Raw genomic sequence first — 22,043 nt, 5'->3', positions numbered from 1 at the left:
TCATGAGTAAAATCAATTTTGCAACCTATTTTTCAATGCTCTGACTTGAGGACTGCAACCCCAATATCATAAATACATCATTCTTGATTCCTAATGTACTGATTGTGTTTGTATTCCTCACAGCGAGTACTGGATTGTCAATTTGTCTCATGTACTGTTTTGGTCTCCTTGTTACAGGAAGGGTTTTATTAAACTAGAAAGAGTGTAGGAAAGATTTACCAGGATGTTGCCTGAACTTGGGGGCCTGAGTTACAAGGAGAGGTTGCGTAGACTAGGACTTTGTTCCCTGGAACGTAGGAGATTGAGGGGTTACATGATAAGAGGTAGATTTACAAGATCATGAGGGGCATAGACAAGGTGAAAGCACATAGTCTTTTTCCCAGGGAGGGGGTGCTAAAAACAAGAGGGCATAGGTTTAAGATCAGAGGCGAGAGATTTAAAATAGACATCGGGGCAGCTTCTTCACGCAAAGGGTGGTGTGTATTTGGAATTTGAAACCCAGGACCAAAGAAGAGATGGTGGTTGATGAGAGCAGAGGAAGCCCAGTAACATGTCAATAGCCATGACATACACAGGTTCTTCAACACTGTAAAACCCATCCATGACCTCAACATAGATAGCTGCATCCTTACTGAGAACCAACAATGGGGGTGAACCCGTCAGAGACAAACGGGCAATCACCTCCTGCTAGAATGAACGTTTTGAAGATCTCCTCAACTATGACTCTATTCTTGACGTGAGTGTGCTTGACCCCATCACACAGAAACCTATCTAAGCCAGCCTTCTTGCCACCATAAAGTTGAGAGGGCCATATCCTACCTCAAAAACAACAAGGCTTTGGGAGCATACAGTATCCCCACTGAAATCATAAAACCCAGCTGTAAAGAGCTTAAGTCACAAGTCCATGTTCACATCATCAACGTCTGGGAACAGGAGAATATTGCAGGTAACCTCAGAGATGCCATCCAGCTGTGATAACTACAGAGGTATCTCTCTGCTTTTAGCTGCATGGAAATCATTGCCAGGATCCTCAAATGATTCCTCTCCTTGGCTGAAGAGATGCTCCTGGACAGAATCTTTATTGCATAACTCTAAGAAAAATGGACAGAGCAGCACCAGCCACTATATATGGTCTTCTTCAACCTCACCAAAGGATTTGACTCCATTGATTGAGGGAGACTGTGGAACAACTTCCTCAAATCTGTCTGCCCATAGAAATTCATCTACATCTAATGTTTGCTCCATGATGGCAATATAAATCATGATATTAGAAGAGATTAGAAAAATCCAGCCAATGCTGTCTCCACAAAAACCCTACAAATTCACTGCAAGAATAAGCGAATAAACAGGCCAACATTCCCAGTACTGAGGCTCCAGTTACAGTCTGTCAGCTATGTTGGGCAGGCCATGTCACTCATATGCCCAAAAAAGACACTCTGTTCCGAACTCCTCACGGGAAGAGATTACCAGACGGACAGAGGAAGGGATTCGAGGATGTGCTCAAAGCTTCCCTGAAGAGATGCAACATCCCCATTGACCCGAGAATCTCTGGCCATGACTGAACAAAACAGAAAGAATATTCAGAATGGTATTACAAAGCTTGAAACCACGTATCGGAGAGCACACAGAAGCCCTATATAAGCAGAAGCCATGGATCACTGCACCAACCCAATCTGGTTCCATCTGCCCATCATCGCTCCCTTATCTGGATCCACATCACCTTCTTTCCTCATCAGATTCCAACATTTGCAGCCTCTTGTATCTCCACTTACACCCTCCCAGCCTCTGTCTTTACTTCCACTCTTCACTCGCCCCACCTGGCTCCATCTGATCCTTTTTTCCTCTCCCTATCTACCCATCACCCACCAGCCACAGTCTCCCACCCCACCATCTGCCCCTGCTCACCTGATTCAACTTACCTACCAGCCCCTGCCTCACCCCTCCCTCTCACTTCTTTATACTGGCTATCTCCACTCAGTCCTGATGCTGGGTCCTGACCAGAAATGTTGACCATCCCTCTGCCTCCCCAGATGCTGCCTGACTCGGAGTTCCTCCAGCAGTTTAATTTATGCTCCAGATTACAGCATCTGCAATTTCTTCTGTCTCCACCTCACAAACTACCCACCCACCCATCCCATCAGCCACCACCTGGACCACCCATGGAAGAATCTGTGGTTCCCACATTAGCCAACTGAAAACACTCAAAACTGAAGTGGAAGAAATCATCTTCATCTCCAGGTACATACCTCAGTTATTCTTTGTCCCTTCTCCCTATAAAAGGCCCAGTTAAAATCTATGATGTTGTAACAATTTAAAGTTTTATAATTTTCTCCAAAATCTTTCTCGCACAAGCAGCTGGTTCTTGCATTTCATGATCACCTAAACATAGTTTTTTGTTAAACACCCTTTCTTCCATCATTTTATTGTTCTCTAATGGACATTATTAAATATTGGTAGTTACCTCCAGGTGTTTAATGCTAGCCTTCTGCCAATATCTAGGTTCTTTGACCATTAAGGCTGATTCATATCGAGTGCTCCAGTCTTCAGTGACCCACCAGGCAAAATTCTACACCTTATCATAAGGCTTGGCAAGTGGATACACTTAACTGTTACCCCAGAAGTGCAAGCCCTATCATTGTTTAGATGAATACTGTCAGAACCATTTATCCCAAATACAACTGAAACTTGAAGTACTCATTTCAATTTATGCCTAGGTTCGTCCTCTACCTCAAAACTTCAGTGGTAAAGCCTCCCTTAGTTTGACTTCACTTAATAAACAAATGCTCTAACGAAGAATTCCCCACACTAACCTCATTAAATGTTTTTTTTAAAGCAATTACTTTAAATAAATTCTGACAGACTACAGGCAGCTATTAAATAATTTCCTACATGAATCATCAGGTAAATAAATCAGCCACCTTTTGGTTTTGATAAATAATTAAATCAGTGACTGTATGAAATAAATTCTAAATTGGTTTGAATAAATAAATAGCTCCTGGTTGAGGATAAAGTTTAAGTATATAATCAATTAGACATTTGTATGCACTGAATAAATTTAATGACTTGATATCATGCCAAAATGAAAACACTATGCAGTGCAGCAAATATATGTATCCAATTAACTTTATCATTTGATAATGCTACAAACTTTGAGATTCACCTCCAGTTACACACACAATATTCTGCTCAAATTAATATTGTTTCTTTATCAGAGACCATTAGTTTCCATTCCAATTGTTATTTGTTGTTTAATTTTGCCCCTGAAATTCCTCCTGTTCATTATACTGCTTCTTTATCTCTGTTAGTTTCTTCCCGTGGCACTGTATATTGGTTGTTATAGTTCTTGTTCCTTGTAGAATCTACCACCGAAAATGACAAACTGCTTCACCAGTACTTCTGAAATATCAACAAAACAAAGGTATGGGGGAATTTATGGTTTAATGGGGATCTCTGATGGCTTAATATAATTTCACAGAATAAAAGGGAATTTAACTGAAACCAATGCCTGACCATACTTTGTATCTTTTGATAACTTATCCAATTGCCACTGGCTGCACCAAATAATCCCAGCATCTCTACTGCTCTCTATTTATTATTGAATAGAGAGAGAGAACAATATAAATGCTGAGATTGTTCAGTGTCAATCTCACAGGCTAATTCAGTTGGTTACACGTCTTTCGTTTTAGTAGCATTGATATGACATTTATACAAAACACCACCACCTTGAAGTGAACAGATCAAAAGTATCCAAGATGTTTTCTAATTTTTGTTTGAAATGCAAAACAAATACAGAAATCAGTATTAGATGCAGGGCAATGCACTTCTATGATACCGTAGAAGAAAATGAAACAGACTTACCCAATATTCCAGTTCCTAAGATACAGGCAATTGAAATGAAATCTGAAGAAATGGAGTAAAAAAAACATTCATTCACAATGTGTTTAAATATGAAAGGTTTACACATAAACAATATAACAAAAGAAGAAAATCAGTCGGAAAACATAAGCAATGTGCAAAGTTAATGAGGAGCATAATGGGCCAGTTGCATGCAACTGCTAACTTGTGCTCGAGCACCAGAATCAGCTGTTTTTTTAAAAAAAATTCCATTTAACTCGTTCTGAATTTCTCTGTTCCCTTTATGTATTCTTGGACAAACAATTTGGAATGCTGAGGTATTACTCTATTACCAGTCGGACCCTGAACTTCTGTTTTCTGTTAATAATGAGAGCACAGTGATGTGATTGACAGGCCATTTGGTCAGCTTGGATGGGGAGAACATTGGAAGTGGTTGCAGATTTTAGGAAGGAGGAGGCAGAATTCTTTTTCTTCCCTTCTGCAATGAACACATTTTCCAGTTGATAATGAGTAAGCCATAACTTCAGTTAGTATCAGCTCAACTAGCAGAATGACGAAGCCTGGAACTGTTTGGTCCAGTGAGATGTGAAAGGCAACTCACTAGAATTTTATGCTGCAGAGATTTCTTGGGGATCTGCCTGGCAGATATGGCCTTCCATCAGCTTATGGTTATAGTCAGGGAATTTAAATCACAATGTTCTGTTTAACTACATGTTGATATAGTTACTATTTCAGTTTCACATCAAGAACAAGCATTTAATCTGGGAAACTGGTATGGTTCAACTGCATTTTATCCATTATCTCTCCCTGGAACAGAGTAAGTAAATATTAACTTAATTCAGCAGTTTGATCTTGGTCTGTTTTGATTCTGATCTGCTACCCGTGCAGGACAATTATTGACCAAGTTCCTAGAGGAAGCTATTTGAAGAAAACACTGGCTGAAGAACCTGGAACAAAAGTGCCCCATATTGGCAGATTTCTACTCATCTCCCCCATTTAATGTCCATGAAACATTACCCCTGGGAATAGTGTTTGCAATTTACCTGAAAATGGAAATTTTCAGCAGACAAGTATGATGTTCTAGGTCATGCTTCCTCAAAAGAAGCTACTGCTTATTATTCCCATTTTTATGGAGACTGAACAATGAATCCAACCGATTATTTTTATCTTAAACACCAACTCTTAAATCTTCGCAAAACCCATGAGGGTTCTACAGACATCTGAGATGCTCCAATTCACTTTTTATACGATCCCTAATGTACTTTGTTTTTTTTTAAAAAGTCTTGTGTCCAATTGCAGGTTACTTGGAGGTTGTTGAATTTGAACTGGGGGTGGAGGACGGGGTGACATGCATTCTTGTCACTTTTCACTTTTTGCCTTGTAGCAGGGAATAGTCAAATGGGTCTGTAGCACTGTAGTGGAGAACAGGGGGATGATCACTTCAGGCAGACTTTCTCATACCAGGCAGAGAAAGTCTGGAGCTGGTTCAAACTGGCCCAAACCACGTTGCAGGCTAAAGTGAACTATAGTGAACTCAAGCCTGATTACCAGCCTAACAGCAATCCCATAAACTCCAGGACAGAAGCTTGCCATTGTACATACAAGGTAAAGTCGGAACTGCTCACAGCTCATGTTGCACACGAGGCGCTCAAGCTTGACGGCTCACGTAGCACATTGGCACTGAAGCCTGACACTGCAAAAGACTTACCTCACTTTATGTATACACAGTGCATGTGGGGTAGAGATAATGGGGAGAAATGAAGATAAGAAATAATACAAGAATAATGGAAACTTTGGATCAGGGAGCATTCATTCCAGGACGAGTAACTCCCCTGTTGACATCAGCTTGTAATAAGGAGAAAGTTTGTTCTGAAGGTAAACACCGGACTCCATGTGAATTCTTTCCATCCCCAGCTTTTTCTTCTTTTTAAGTAGTCCCTTGTGTCATGGACAACCTGCTTTCACTCTAGTTCTCTCTCAGATACTAAGGATTGGATTTTCCTGATTCCATCCTGAAAGTGTGGTTGAGCGTGTTCGAAGACTCTTACTGGGCCCTGGCCAGTTTCCAGCTTGGAGAACTTCATTGTGGGACGCTAGTAAGATTCCTGTATTGTACTTTGAATGAAACACTTAGAGCATTGTGTACAATAACGTGCACAATTCAGGTCACCATAATAAAGGATGTGGTGGCAATGGACAGAGTGCAGAAGAGTTTTACCAAAATGTTACCTGGTATGGAGAGCTGCAAGTTATAAAGAAAGATTGGATAGGTCTGGGGTTATTGTCACTGGAATGTAGGAGGATGAGAGATGACCTTATGGAGGTTTTCAAAATTATGAGGTATAAAGATAGGATAGAAAGTCAAAATCGTTTTATCAAGGCAGGAGAGTCTAGAACTAGAGGGCATAGGTTTAAAGTAAGAGGGGGGAAATTTTAAGGAGATCTGAGTGGTAAGTTTTTCCACAAAGTGGGTGATGGTTTTCTGGGATGAGGAGGTGGTAGAGTCAGATACAATTAAAGTGTTTAAAAGCCATTTAGAAGGTAATTAAATAGTAAAGGCATAGAGAGGTACAAGCCCTAATGTAGGAAAATGGGATCAGCATAGATCGGCATCACAGTTAGCACAGATGAGCAGACTTAAAACGGCCAGTTTCTGTGCTGCATGATTCTATGAAAATTAAGGCAATATTGTGGCAGGATGGTCTCTACGGAATCTGGGAGGCCATGAACCACATTAAAATGGACAAAAGACCTTTACTGTTCAGTGTTCCTTGTCAGTTCTTTCATGTTCAAATACTGCTAGTGGATGAAATTGCCTTTTGATCTCTTTCAAAACCTTGTAAAAATGTTTCTATGCATTAAGGCCAATTAACTTTAAATGCTTTAATGTCTCTTTTGGGGGTTTACCTGAAGTACACAAGATTAGATTGGTGCATGGAGCGATTAGGAACATAGAAAAATAGTATTGCATTTGTCTCATCAAGTCTGTTCCACAATTCAATACAATCATGGTTTATTCACCACCTCAAATACCAAATTTCAGCATTCTCCCATGCCCTGTATTCCCATGTGCGTAAGGAAATCTAACCATCTCCATTTTAAACATAATCCACAGCATAGTGAAGTAGTGAATGTCACAGATTCACCACCCTTTAAGTGAAGAAATTTCTCATCACTTAAATACGAGATTAGTGAATAATATCATTTTAATATTGATCCACTTGTTTCACGGTCATTATTACTGAAGCAAGCCTTTTATTTCAGATTTATTTAATTACCTTAATTTAAATTCCCTAGCTGCCTTGATGGGATTATAACTCAAGTCTCTGGATCATCGGTCCAGAACACTGGCTACAAGTCCAGCAATCATTGTGCTACCATATCCCTAGTTCAACAGACAAGAACAGCAAACATTAGTAAAAACCATAATCTGACATAAAAAATTTACTTGTAAACCAAATCATGAAATAGACACATCTCATAAAACTCCAACACTTAGAAATATACATAGTACACCAAAGCTGCCCTATTATAAATTAGATGTCGATGTATAGTGAATGGTTGCATCAAATAAACAGTGCAAAAAGCAGAAAACCAGTATTAACACACAAAAAGTGCTGGAGGAACTTGGCAGGTCAGGCAGCATCTATGGAGGGAAATGAACAGTCAACATTTCAGGCTGAGACCCTTCATCAGGACTGGAAAGAAAAAGGGCAGAAGCCAGAATAAAAGTGTAGGGTGAGGGGAGGAGCATGAGCTGGCAGGTGATGAGTGAATATGTGAATAGGTGAGAGGGGGAAGATAGGTAGATGGGGGGGGGGGGAGGGGTGGGAAGCGGGAATGATGTGAGAAGCTGGGAAGTGATAGGTGGAAGAGGCAATGGGCTAAAGAAGTTGGAATCTGATCGGAGGTACTAACAACCAGTATTAATAATAACACTGAACTACGGATCTAGTGCAAGCACCAAGGTTCTGTTTAGGTCCAGTCATGCTTCTCACTTATGGGTTATTTTTGTGCATCACCCTAGAGCCAATCAATAGTGACATCAGTGTCAGGCCATCTGTAGATAAGTGGCACAGGCATCTTCCACTCCTCAGAAGTGGACTTTGGAATCAGAGGAGGAGAGCAGCATAGCAGATGATCCTGTTGCGTATTTCATGGTTAGTGGCGGAAGTGGTGCTGCCAAGGGGGGGGGGGGGGGGGTTGGCACCATCTCAACAGGTTAGAATTGCAAAACCCTTAAGAGACAGAAGTAGATTTAAGGCTGCGGTCTACTACTGCAGTCAGGGGCGGATAACAGTCTGCCTCCTTCTGTTGATCCACCTGCAAGATCAACTTCCCACAACCACTACCACAGCCTCCAGCTGTGGATGATAGGAAAAGGCCAAATGACTAAGTGTTTGCTAACAAGTGATCTTCCTGTAAGCCTTTCCTCAAAATCAATGGATTTAGTTTACGTGGAAGAGATAAATCTGACACATCAGATAAAGTTATTTTCATTTAATTTCTGCAAAATTCAACAGAAGGCAATTAAGGCCTTATGAAATTCCAGATCTGGGAGAAGCAACATCAGACAAAGACAATAGTACATTGTTAAAAGGCAGTTCACTGGTTGCTTTCTTCATACCTTCTTCTCCGGAAAATGGAACATCCAAAACTGAAACCAACTCAATACCCCGATCAGTACTGAATAGAATATAATCATACACACTGCCACACATTGCAATGTTGAGTCCTGAATATTCTTTCTCAGCAGAATAGTTTTGCATGAATCATGTATTATGCATCAATGGTTCAATGCTTCTAAAATACTAAAGATTGAATTTTCCCGATTCCATCCTGAAAACGTAGTTGAGTGTGTTCAAAGACTGTTACTGGGCCCTGACCAGTTTCAGGCTTTGACACTTTATATGTGGGATGCTAATAAGGTCCCTGTCAAGAGAACTTTGAATGAAAATTAAGGCAATAATGTGGCAGGATAGTCCCTGTAGAATCCAAGAGAGCTGGAGCCACATTAAAAAGGACCACATTTACAACTGAACAACAGAGTTGCTAAAAGCCTTAACCAAGAATCATGTCTTCACTAATTAAACAATGGGTATCAGGGGAATCTCCATAAGACCCTCTTTATCATTTTCCATATTTGGGACAGATGCCACAGATTACCAAGCAGTCCTGGAGAACGGCAGGCCTTAGAGGTAGTGGCTGAAAACCTGAAGATCCACTTCCAACTTCATTTACAAGAGCTGGATGGGGATGGTGTAATTTATTAATCCTTACCACTATTGTGAAACTGTCAGACTGCTCACCTGACACACAGCACTGGATAAGGAAATGCTTCCTCCAATTAAACATAGGGCATTCTGTGCCCTTTGTCCTCCATCACAAAATCAATTCTGTAGCCACTAACTTCATCTCTTGCCTGAGCATTTGCCCAAAATTGAATCAGTCTGTTTGCAATCTTGGCATTATACTTTTGTCAAATAGGGCACTGCGATGAGCCTTCCACAACTATCATCAATAAGACCACCCATTTGTATACCCGTAACATCACTCCTGACTAACCCCAACTTCACCCCTAGATTTGACTCATACATATGATAATGATTTTGCTTGCTCTACTGTCCAAAATTTGTGGTCACCCAGCCCCCAACTTACCTCACATCAAGACCCGTTCACTTATCACGTATTGCTTGCTAACCTACACTGGTTCCCAGTTAGGCAACTCTTCAATTATTAAAGTTCCAATTTAGGAAACCTTGGCCTCACCCTATCAGAGATATTCTCCCACCCTCTATGCAACTTAAAATAACTCATTTTCTCTTTTTCCCCCAGCTCAGACATAGAGTCTGTTTCACTTTCCACAGGATGCTGCCTGACCTGGTCGGTTACATCAGCATTTTCTCTTTTTCTTTCAGATTTCCAGCATCTGCAGTTTTTTTTTTGATTTTCAATTAAAATTCCAATGCTCATTTTCAAATTTCTCATGGCCTCAAATTCTGTATAAACCTATAATCTCCTGCAACCCTTCAGGATCTTGGAGCTCTTCCATTCTGGTCTCTGGATCATTCCCAAATTTTTGACTCCATCACTGGTGTCCAATTCTTTACTTGCTAATGCTGCACATTTTGGAATTCCCTCTCAATAGTTCTCCTCTTCTCGACTAATGGAAAATGCTCTTTAAAAGACATGTCCTTTCCAAGCTTTTGGTCATCTCCCACATTATTTTTTTTGCAACTCAATGTCAAACTTTAATTTGATAATGCTCCACAAAGCATTTTGAGCCACATTACTATGATAAAGGCACAAGTAGCTCATACTAAATGAAAATTAAAAATTGCAGATGCTGGAAATTTCAAAATCAGAGAATGCTGGAAACACTCAGCAGGTCAGGCAGTTTTTGCAGAGGTGAAACAGAAACATTTTAAAATCAAATGGCCTTTCTGATTTGAGAATTTTGTTTCAAGGCAGGTGCATCAAACTGAATTAAGTCAGAACAATAGCCTTGCAAAATTCATGCAGTTTTGAACTGGGTGCTTACTGATTTAATAGTATCCCAACCCTGCTTCACAAAAGCAATGAGCAGGTAGAGCACTGAAGGCATAATTGGTAAATATAGTTCATAAGCAGGAAAACTACAACTTTCATACGCAGGGGAGGATACTGAGAGTGGGAAAGTGAGGGCTTTAAAACTTACAATGATACCCTCCAATCATATTTGTATTGTGCAAGAGTTAGGGGGAGTCCCAAAGTATTTGTTTTGACAGCGTCATCAGGAACACATAACCGATATTACCTGTGTCATCATTTACAAAAATAGCACATAATGGATGATATGAACTTGTGAGCTATAATTTATGAAAGGACTGAGAAAAGCTTTGAAACAAAAATAAGGAGCTATCACTGATCACAACAATGCCAGCTTCATAGTGTAAGAAGTGAAGAGATACTTGTCCAAAAGTGAGGAGGACAAGTGAAAATGTTCTTCTCTTGACTTGGAGAAAACCTGGGATAGAATAGAACTACAAAGCTCTGGTAAGGCAGTGTTACCTGTAAACTAAATAGAGGGGTAAGGATTATCTGATAAAATGCTTTAGTCAACAGGTTGAATGACTGTGGCCAAAGCAATCGCATCCAGTGCTATAACAGGAACCTTATTATGTGTATAATAAAGATAGTGAAGAAGGTTCTCAGCTTATTTGAAAATGATGCAAAAAATTACTAGCAGGATCACAGACACACATGAAATTCTGCAGATGCTGGATGTATCTGGGGCATTGCACAAAAAGTGTTGAGGAACTCAGCAAGTCAGGCAGCATCCATGGAGGGAAATAAACAGTCAACGTTTCGGGCTGAGATCCTTCATCAGGACTCTAGCAGGATATTGTGTGTAATTATGTATTCTGCATTCTGTTCATGCTTTTTCCTTTGTACTACCTCAATGTACTTAAGTTTGGAATGATCTGTCTGGATAGCATGTCAAACAAAGTTCTTCACTGTATCTCAGTACATATGACAATAATAAACCAATTCCAATGTAATATTCAGCTGGACCACCCGGCATTACCAAGAAAAGAGCCTATGCCACCAGTGAAAATTTCAGTAATACACTGAACTCACCACAATTTCAAGTGAATAATATTCTGCACTCAGAAAAGAGTGAAAAGGAGATGACATTTCAAAGTTATATTAGTTTTTTTTAAATCTAATATTCCTGGAGGTAAATGAAATGTGGAAAGCTAAAACTATAATTAACATTCAGGGCAAAACCTTAGATGAAATCTAGCTCTGAAAGTTATTAAAGTAACCAAGACCAAAGTAGAATTACTTCTAGGAAAGAGATATATTTAAATATCCAAGTAATTCAGCATGGATTAACACAACAGGACTCTGGAGCACTAAATAAGTTTAAAGAAATCGTGGGGGAGGACAAGTAACAAAGATCAAATTCTATGTTATCATCACATCGCTTCACAGAAGTACTCAAAAGCTTCTTGTGCTTATGATGTATTACTTCAGCAGAAGCCTCTGCTTTCAGAAATAATGATTATCAGAAGATTGGAAAATAACATCAAATCTATGACTGGACTTCGGAAAAAGAAGAATTGAAAAACTAGTAAGTGCAGACGTGGTTCACCAGTTAGTCCATTCTAAGGAGCCAAAACAACTTAATAACAAGAATTATTGGTTCAGATGTCCAAAAATATACTATGCAAAAATAATTTTGCTGTGATTTGTCCAATAAATTGCAAAGAATATTTCAAAGATCAAATTTTGCAGTTTGTTTCAATGAACCTCACTGCACTTTCTTTCTAACACACACGTGTACAGAGACATGCACAGATCCCCCCAATACAGATGAATTTTATGAGAATTTGCAGATTCCCCCTAAATAAACAACAGTTGTAAACATCTGGTTTAATTGGCAAAATGGTAGAAAGAAAATGATCAGATGTCATAAAGCAGATCAATAGTGGTTGAGTCCAGATGAAGGGTCTTGACCCGAAACGTTGACTGTCCACTTCCCTCCATAGATGCGACCTGACCCGCTGAGTTCCTCCAACTTTGTTTCAACAGTGGCTGATATCAGTAATAACAGCAGAATGCACATTAATGCAGTAACAAGAGGTCTAGTGCTAGAGATTACAAACTTGATACACTTAAATGACAGATAATGACAAATAAGCAGAAATGAAAAATATTCAATTATTGTTAAGGAGTCAGAACTGAGCAGTAACACAGGATGTTGTTCAGTGATGAAACATAAGATCTCCTGTTCCAGACCTCTTGCCTAAAATCTTAGGGAATCTCAAACTGACAAAGTCTGAGTTTAATCCACCACCATCTCCCATCAACCCTTTCAGCTCAGTTCAGACTCTGCATCTTGATAAGGGCAAGACACACAAAATAGGACACAAGTCAGGAAGACAAACCAGGAGATGTACAGTATCTAACATCTTGGTACGATTAAGCTTGATTACAAAATAGAGTTAGGGAGAATCTTGAAAACCCACCTTGTCAGAAATTACAACTTAAAAATCATTATTATTTTACTTCTGTGGAAAGTAATACAACTTTCCAAAAAGCAACAAACACCATAAAAAAGATAGATAAATTATAAAGATCAGGTCACACCTATCGAGAGGAAAACAGAATTAATGTCTAGAGACATTTAAACTAAACCTGACATCATGTACTTTTTTTTTAAGTACACTCTACGCAAAAGATGTATTTCACTGTGTGTTTCGATGTACGTGTGACTAATAAAGATATCTTGTTTTATCTTATCAATGACCTTGTACTGGAACTGATCAGTTGTGATAAAACGTCATCAAGCTTAAATCTTAACAGCACTTCTCTCACCACAGATGCTGCTGAGTATTTCCAGCACTCTTTATTTAATTTTTTCCCCAGCATTTGGACCAACAGGTAACACATGCAGGATTTGCAAATACCTTTTAAAGTGTTTTAATTTGACAGCTCAAAGAAGTTTCGCATTATATATTGGTTTGCTGTCATTTCGGAGCCAACTAATGCATCACTGCCAATAGATTTGCAATTCTGCAGTAAGAGTTATAGCATTAAGTCTCAACCCATTCTGGGTACAGGGATGACAGCAAAACCACCCAGAAAAAAAGGCCATTCCTCAAATCAACATCTATGGAATGTAACTGCATGCAATATCACGTTCAGTTTAAATGTTCCTGATGGTACAAAAATGCAGCACAGCTTAATTGTTTTAATGTGAACATACAGTCCAGTGATAATTTACTGGTTGGGAACAAAACTGTGGATTAAGGGCCCCGATCCTCTGGGATTATTCAGGAGTTTCCCAAAATCAGAGTCTCCTCCCACAAGCACACAGTTAATGAGCTCTGGAGATAAATGCAACTTCCTCATCTGACCTGGGTACACACCCACCCACCTCCCAAATAAATTACAGCATCAGCAATGATAAACTCCTTCAGCAGAAGGATGTGTGAAATCACAGCCTGTATTATTCAAGGAGTTCAAAAAACATGTGGGACTCTGAAGCAAAGGTGGGGTCTGAAATTGCTGGGGTGGTAGCAGGGTGTGAATTCCATCACTCTTTTCATCTCTCTCCTCCAGTCCCCCCTTTCTGACTCTCAGAAATGTCTGCATTATTGAAGCTAGTGCATGGCCATCAGCAAGAATACTCAGTACAGGGGATCCTACCTTTATAAAATGAATCCAATAATATTTGTAGATGTTTGTAATTAAATTCCATACAAGCAGATAGCATCACAACCAGAGTGTGCATTTCTAATCCACATTAAATAATTTCTAATTATATTAATCATAAAATAATTATAATTAATTTCTAATCAGGAAGACATACATTTACAGTGCTCTCTAATCATATTTGTAGGCAAACACAATAAATAAGATATTGTTGGCCGCAAATCAACACTGTAGCAGTTGATTAGAACTATAGCCAAGGCAAAAGCCTAAACTGCTTATGTTTCAGTTGTGCTTTCCAAAATACTAATAATTCCCTGTTTTAATTCACATGTTGCAGAAAATGTAATTTATAGGAACATAAATTCATGGTTGAATTAAAAACTAAAATTCAATGGTGCATGCTTTGATGGGAATACATAACAAACTAAAGCTGAAACAATGGTGAAGCCCAGATGAATAAGACTCTTAATTGGCAGTCAGCAAGTATTTTTGAGAACAGAAATTCACAAGTGGAAGATGGGGAGTTAGGCAAACATTGTGATCATTTGTTTCAAAATTTCACCAGAATGCATCAAAAATTATTTGGCCAAAGTTTTATTCATCACAATTGCTGCTCTGGATTAAATTTACAGTTATAGATACAAAAAAGTTGGACATTAATAAGGCAACAAATATGCTTTCATGAAGCCTGCATTTTGTGTTTTAACTAATCCTTGATTTTTCAATATAACTTCATTCTATTTACCAAATACTTATACAATTTAAAAGAAAAAAAAGATTGTGGACCTTCCTACAAACATTTACTTCCAAGCACCTTTCAATTTACCAGACCAGAAGCCCACAAACTTCAGTTTTACCAAGGTCCTTGATGAGACACCTTGTGAAGGAGGACCTTGCAAGATCTGCTGAGCCAGGTTGGCAGCAAATTTGCCACATCTAAATCAAGGGTGATGAAATAACCAGAGATAGAAATTCAAATCTCACCATGACAGCTGTGGAACTTTTTTAAAAAATGCAACGAGATTTAGCAACAATGACCACAAAGCAAACAATTTCTCATAAAAGCCAGTTGGATTCAGCAAAGTCCCTCAAAGGAAGAAACCTGCCATTGTAACCTGGACCCTAAATCCACAGGAACATGGCCAATTCTCAACTGCCCTTTGAAATGGCCCAGCCAGCCATTCAGTGCCATCATAACCACTATGTCAAAGTAGAAAAAGAATCAAACTGGGCAGACAACCCCAACCCATACACAGCAAAGGCACCGCCAGCCTGGCTGAACCAGCTTGCCAAAACCTTCCTACAAACTTCTGGAGATTGGTGTTTTAAATTGGGATAACGACAGACTAGTCGAGCAACATCCTGACATGGTTGTACTTACAAACTACAACCAGATTCCTTCGTGAATCTCCAGCCAATTCAATTCAAAACAAAACACAATATACAAAGAAATGGATGAGAGCACTGGGTACAACAAATGATATGGGACTAGACAACACCCTGGCGGTAGTACTGAAGACCTGAATTCCACAATTAGCCACACTTCCAGCCAAGCTGTTCCAGTACAGTTAAAACATTAGCACCAACCTAACAATGTGGAAGACTGCCCAGGTACATTTTGTTTACAAAATATCAGTACAAATCCAAACTAGCAAATTATTTCACAATCAGCTCACCTTTAATCAGCATTGTAATGGAAGGTGTCATCAACAATGGTATCAAATGCCATTTCCTCATCAATAACCTGCTCACAGATGGCCAGTTTGGGTTTTATGAGGACAACATTTGATCAAGTGCGGCATCAGGAGCTCTGGTTAAACTGAAGTCAATGGACATCAAGGGAAAGTACTCCTGTGGTTGAAATTATACATGGCACAAAAGAAGATGGTTGTGGATGTTGGAGTGACAAGAAATGACCACGATCAACAAGAAAGGGTTGATGGATAATGACAGCAGCCAAGTGAGATGATCCTGCAAGATGAATCCACCTCAATGATCTGAGAAATCATGCAGTTGAGACCCACAAACAAATCAGTAGAGCACCAAAAGACAGCAATCTGCCACATAAGGCAACAGCTGCAGGCAACTGACCTTGATCTCAAGGCTCCTTTGAGAGGTTTGGGGTAGGTGCATCTGAGCTAGGTGGCAGGCTTCGCACGATATCGTTGCTGGGACTGGCATTGAAGGCAAGTGCAAATACATTGAAGAGGGCAAGCAGTGGCAGTACTGAGGGAGAGGCAGACTGAATGAGTGAAGTAGATATGGGGAAAGCAAAGGTATGAGGCATGGGCAAGAGAGTGAGTGTTGGGGAAGAGAAGGTTGGCAGGAGAGAGAGAGGAGGGGAGGGGTGGCATGGTGAGAGGTGCCCAGATGAGGGAAGGTAGGAGGAGGTTTAGCAACAGGATGTAATAGAGAAGGTGGAGAGAATAAGGATGAAGGTAGTAGTTATAAAAAGGAAAGAGGTTAGAGGGCATAGGACATTGAAAAAGAAGATTTAGGGATAAAAACAGCTAAGGGGTGGACAGGTCAGCGAAGAGTAGTTAAGGCATGTCTGTTTGTGAGTGTGCTTACTGATAGGTGCCCATGTATGCACCCCCTTTTGTGCAGTGATCCTCCTGTTAGCCCAGCATGCCATCTATCTTCTGAATTCACTGCACTCCTACCCTCCCTTGACCTACTCTCCAGATAAACTCTTCTACCAGATTCATGGCCATCAGTCAACCTTGCCACTGCCTGCTGTTTCCAACATTCATTCCAGGCAATCACCAATTTTCTTTAGTTAAACAATGAGAATCACAAATTCCATACCTTTGCTCATCCCAATCCTCAACCACTGTGCTAGACTAGACAAGATTCATTAGGACATTGTCAAACTGGTCAACCCAAGGTGAACCTTTAACCCCATACACTTTCCTTCACAAGACACTGTCTGCTTCCATTTCCATAAAATCATGCTCATCCACCTTTGCCTTAGCTCACCAATTGTGGTGAAGCTTATTCATGCCTTTTGTCATCTCCAAGCTTGACAATGTTCTTCTAGCAAGCCTCTCCTCTTATTATTAAATTTAAACCAATTCAAAATGGCGAGGAAACTGCTGGCCAGGGCAGCATTTATCATCCATCCCAAATTAGCTTACTTATTTGCCTATTTCAGACAGGAATTAAGAATCTGGAAAGATTTTTTTCTTGTAAGGTCATTAGTGAAATGGGTGGGTTTTTAAACAGTATTGGAGAAGTGTCACGGTCATCATTACTGACAAAACTTTCTGATTTGGAAGGATAGAACCTTATAACAGCTTTCAAAGAAAAATCAGGCAATAATCTTTAATCTCTATCACTTTAAATCATAAAGTTACCAGACTATCATGAAAACCCAAATGGTTCACTTATATCCTGGAGGGATGAAAATCTGCTGCCCTTGCCTGGCCAACATGTTACTCCAGACCACAGCAGTGTGACAGACACTTTTCTGAAATGGTCCAGCAAGCCAGTGAAGAACCATCAGAGATTTGTATTAAAAGCCAATAGTCCAGTGACATTCATAGCCTGGAAATGAATTATAAATGCAAAAATATAATAGCAAATGTTTATTACACATCTGTTGGAATCCAACACCCTTTATGGAATCATGTTTTTGAAAAGTCTACAATGATGATTTACTAGAACAATACCAGGAATAAGGATCTCTGGTTCTGTGGAGAATCAGTACTTGTTGCTTTTTAAACAGAGAAATTTATGAGATTTGATAAGATATCTTTATTAGTCACATGTACATCAAAACACACAGTGAAATACATCTTTTTTGCGCAGTGATCTGGGAGCAGGCCACAAGTGTCGCCATGTTTCTGGCGCCAACACAGCATGCCCACAACTTCCTAACCTGTACGTCTTTGGAATGTGGGAGGAAACTGGAGCACCCAGAGAAAACGCACACAGACATGGGGAGAATGTACAAACTCCTTACAGACAGTGGCTGGATTTGAACCCGGGTCGCTAGCGCTGTAAAGCATTACGCTAACCGTTACACTACTGTGAAGGGGTTCAAAGTCATTCAAAGGCAAAATACTGAACCTGGAAATCTGAAGCAAAAACAATAAATACTGGTAACATTCAGGAAATCATAGAACAGTACAGCACAGTATGGGCCCTTTGGCCCACGATGTTGTGCTGACCTATATAAACACTTACCCCATGATCAATCTAACCCTTCCCTCCTACACAGCCCACAACCCTCCATTTTCTTACATCCATGTGCCTATCTAAGAGTCTATTACATTTCTCTGTTGTATCAGACTCTACCATCACCCCAGCAGTGCATTCCAGGCACTCTTTGTGTAAAAAACATACCTCTGACATCTCCCCAAAAACTTTCCTCTTCTGACCTTAAATGGATGTTCTCTGGTATTGGCCACTGCCAACCTGAGGAAAAGGTGCTGGCTGTCCACTCTATCCATGCCCCTCAACCTTATACACCCTCTATTAAGTCACCTCTCATCCTGCGTTGCTCCAAAGAGAAAAACCTAGCTCACTCAACCTTTCCTCATGAGACATGTTCTCTAATCCAGGCAGCATCCTGGTAAATCTCCTCTGCACCCTCCCTAAAGCTTCCACATCCTTCCTATAATGAAGTGACTAGAACTGAACACAATACTCCTTAAGTGTGGTCTAACCAGAGTTTTACAGAGCTGCAACATTACCTCGCAGCTCTTGAACTCAACACCCCAGCTAATGAAGGCCAGCACACCATATGCCTTCTTAACCACCCTATCAACTTGCACAGCAACTCTGAGGGATCTGCCATTTCTCCGCCCAACTCTGCATCCTGTCTATATCCCATTGTAACCCTCGACAACCTTCCACACTATCCAGAACACCTCCAACCTTCATGTCATCTGCAGACTTACTAACCCATCCCTCCACTTCCTCATCCAAGTCATTATAAAACTCACAAAGAACAGAGGGTACCAGAACAGATCCCTGCAGAACACCGACCTCCAAGCAGAATATTCTCCATCTAGTACCCACACTCTACATCTGTGGCAAGCCAATTCCGAATCCACACAGCCAAGTCTCCATGGATCCTATGCCTCATGACTTTCTGGATGAGTCTACCATGGGGAACCTTGTCAACACCTTACTAAAGTCCATATACACCACATCCACTGCTCTACCTTCATCAATTTGTTTTGTCACCTATCAGACTGGTTGATGACTTTATTCTACAAATACATTATAAATTCAAAACCATGATTAGCCCTTTTTTAAGGTAGGAGAAATAATTTCTGGTGGCTAAATCATTGACAATGAGTAGACACAGACTTAATGCAAAGATTTAGGGTAAGGGAACCAGAAGGGAGCAAACTAGCTTAACAATGAGGTTGTTATGATTTTGAAGGAAAGGAACTGAATAAATTGTTGAAGGAAAAAATGACAGAACCATGGTGAAAGAGCATTTTAAGTGGGATGTTCAGAGAGCTAACAGATATTGTGAGCCCATTAGCCTGCCTCTGTGCTTTACTATCTATGAAACTATTCCACATGATTAGCTAGGATGTATTTTTCACAGCCAAAATTGTTATTTGCTACTATTTTTAACTATTTGGCCTTGCCAGTTAACAAATATTAAGCAGTTCAATTAATAGAAGTTCTTCCTCTGCATGGGTTTGACGTGAATACTATGCATTTTGAATGCCTGAAAAGACCATAACATTAAAGAAACAGACAAGAATCTGAAATAATGCAGAACCCAGCAATGACCAAATGCCTCTTCAAGTCAATAGTGGCTGTACCAAGAGGTGGGAATCAGGTGATAGCTGTATATGTAAAGGAATAGTTCTAGTAGAACAATATAATCCATTAGAAAATTGACTGGTCTTGGCTCTTTTGTCAATGCTTTGTATATTAGTACATTACAGATACACAACGTGTTGCAACAGCAGAAATGAAGTGATCAAGAGAGTGTTTGAAGACAAGTTCATGTCCTGCTCAACTGTGAAGAGAATAAACAATAACCTTCCAGATGTAGACCAGGTCTGGACATCCGTTTCTTCCTCCTGCTGGGCAAGCTGGTTCTAAGGCAAACAATACTTCCTTTACACTTCATCATCACTTGACTGCTGCATAGAGATGTTAACTTGAGAGCACAACTACAGTTGCAGAACCACAGCAGGACTGCAGAATTTTACATCATTATTTGCCTTTCAAATACACAAAGGTTCTGCCCACCAAGCAGCAGGTAAATCATAACCTGATAATCCATTAAAACCATTGTATACCAAGCAATGGTTTCTTCCCAAGGTTTCAACGGATTGTCAGTGTATGCAAGGAAAAAAACCTTTGCAATAATTCAAATGGGTGAACTTTTACAGATTTGAAGGTTAAAGCAGATCCAAGATCTGTTTAATACTACTTAAATTCTGGTCACTGTTTGTAGCCTGGCTAGTTTTTAAGGTCTGAGCAACTGTGCAGTACTTCTGAAACAAATGTCTTCAGTTTGGCAGGGTGTAACAAGTAAAATAGGTCACAGAACTTATCCTTTCATGATGGAAAAGCATCATACAGCACTTCAATAGTCATCAATCTACAAGGCATTCCATTATGGAGCTATTTAATCACACAGATCGATTGTCAAGAGTCAAAACTTGAACAGCAGCTTTCACAGCTCTATCTATCTGCTAAGGGCATTAAATCCATTTATCAAATGGAGTAAGACATATGTGTCTCCATTTTGTCTTTATCATTTTTTTCTGAAATTTTTTCTTGTGTCACTGATCTCACCTATGAAGCTCTGCTAAGATCAATCATTGCCACAAAAGGCATCATTCAGACTGATCAAGGAAAGACTGCTAAAGATTTTTTCAGGATCAAATTAGACCCATATATCTTGGTAATTTTTTTTTCTCCCATGCTCAATATAGTTATATTTACTGCTATACCAAGTGACATAAGCGCATTTACATAGTGCATTAAAGACTCTTTACCACAGAGTTAACATCAAGCCACAGATGATGATATTTTCTTAAAACATCAAAGAAATTGGTTTTAAGGACATATTTCAGGATGAGATCAGGGTGGGGGGGGGGGGGGGCGGGGGTTGGAATAGAGGGATTTAGGAATGGAATTCCAGAGTTTAGAGTCTAGACAGTTGAAGGCACTTACTAATTGTGGAGCAAAGTAAATAAGGGTTGCACAAAACCAGAATTAGAAGAATGCAGACTTTTCAGAGGTTATAATCACCAAAGGCCACAACAGAGGTAGGGAAATGCAAACGTATGTAAGGATTTGAACACAAAAGAGAGTTTTGAATTTGAGGCACTGCTTGTCTGAGCTAAAGTACATCAGCAACCATAAAGCAATGGTTGGAAAGGGCTTGTTGTATCTTAGGATTCAGCTGACTGAACTGAAGTTTGAAGTATGGGTTCCTGAGCCAAAAGGAAATTGGAAATAATCAAGAAAACTCTAGATCTCTCATCATGGCAGGAAACATCAACTTGGATCTCAACCAAGAACAAAAGCTCTGTGAAGCAAACACTAAAGATGCCAAATTGAACAAATATTAACCTGCATTAAATGAATAGAATATATTGAGAAAATCAATTTTCTAAAAATGAACTAAAATTAGATTGTTCTGAAGTTCAATACATTAGCCGCGCTCTTTCACAGATAACTTAGGCTTTTGTGACACACTTATATGTTATTCCTCATTAAAAATAAGAATATGGTTTACATGGCAAATGTGTGACGAGTGCAAGAAAATCCCTGAAGCATCAGTGCGAGGGGGATGCTGTTCTCCTAACTGTGCATTAAAAATTTGGCTCAGTGCCAAATTTGGCTGAATCACATGGAAAAGACAGTTGGGGGTTTATATCACACAGATTAAAATTTGCTTGGAGCCATTTTAAAAATAAAGACTACTTATTCCTACTGAAAAACTGCAGAAAGATGCCAGACCTTTACAAACAATTAATCTGATATCATTATGCAAA

General features: G+C 39.7%; 1 protein-coding gene across 1 annotated transcript in view; it reads right to left on the bottom strand.

Moving 5' to 3' along the window:
* Positions 1 to 22,043, bottom strand: part of si:ch211-51h4.2 (uncharacterized) — a 230,317-nt gene that overhangs the window by 207,597 nt on the left and 677 nt on the right. The window contains exon 2 of the mRNA XM_052018620.1: positions 3,859 to 3,900. The gene's annotated coding sequence lies outside the window, so the exon portion shown is untranslated. The remainder of the gene's footprint in view (positions 1 to 3,858; positions 3,901 to 22,043) is intronic.

This window comes from Pristis pectinata, chromosome 6, assembly GCF_009764475.1.
Source record: "Pristis pectinata isolate sPriPec2 chromosome 6, sPriPec2.1.pri, whole genome shotgun sequence".
NCBI lineage: Eukaryota > Metazoa > Chordata > Chondrichthyes > Rhinopristiformes > Pristidae > Pristis > Pristis pectinata.
This window is presented reverse-complemented; position numbering and strand designations above follow the sequence as displayed.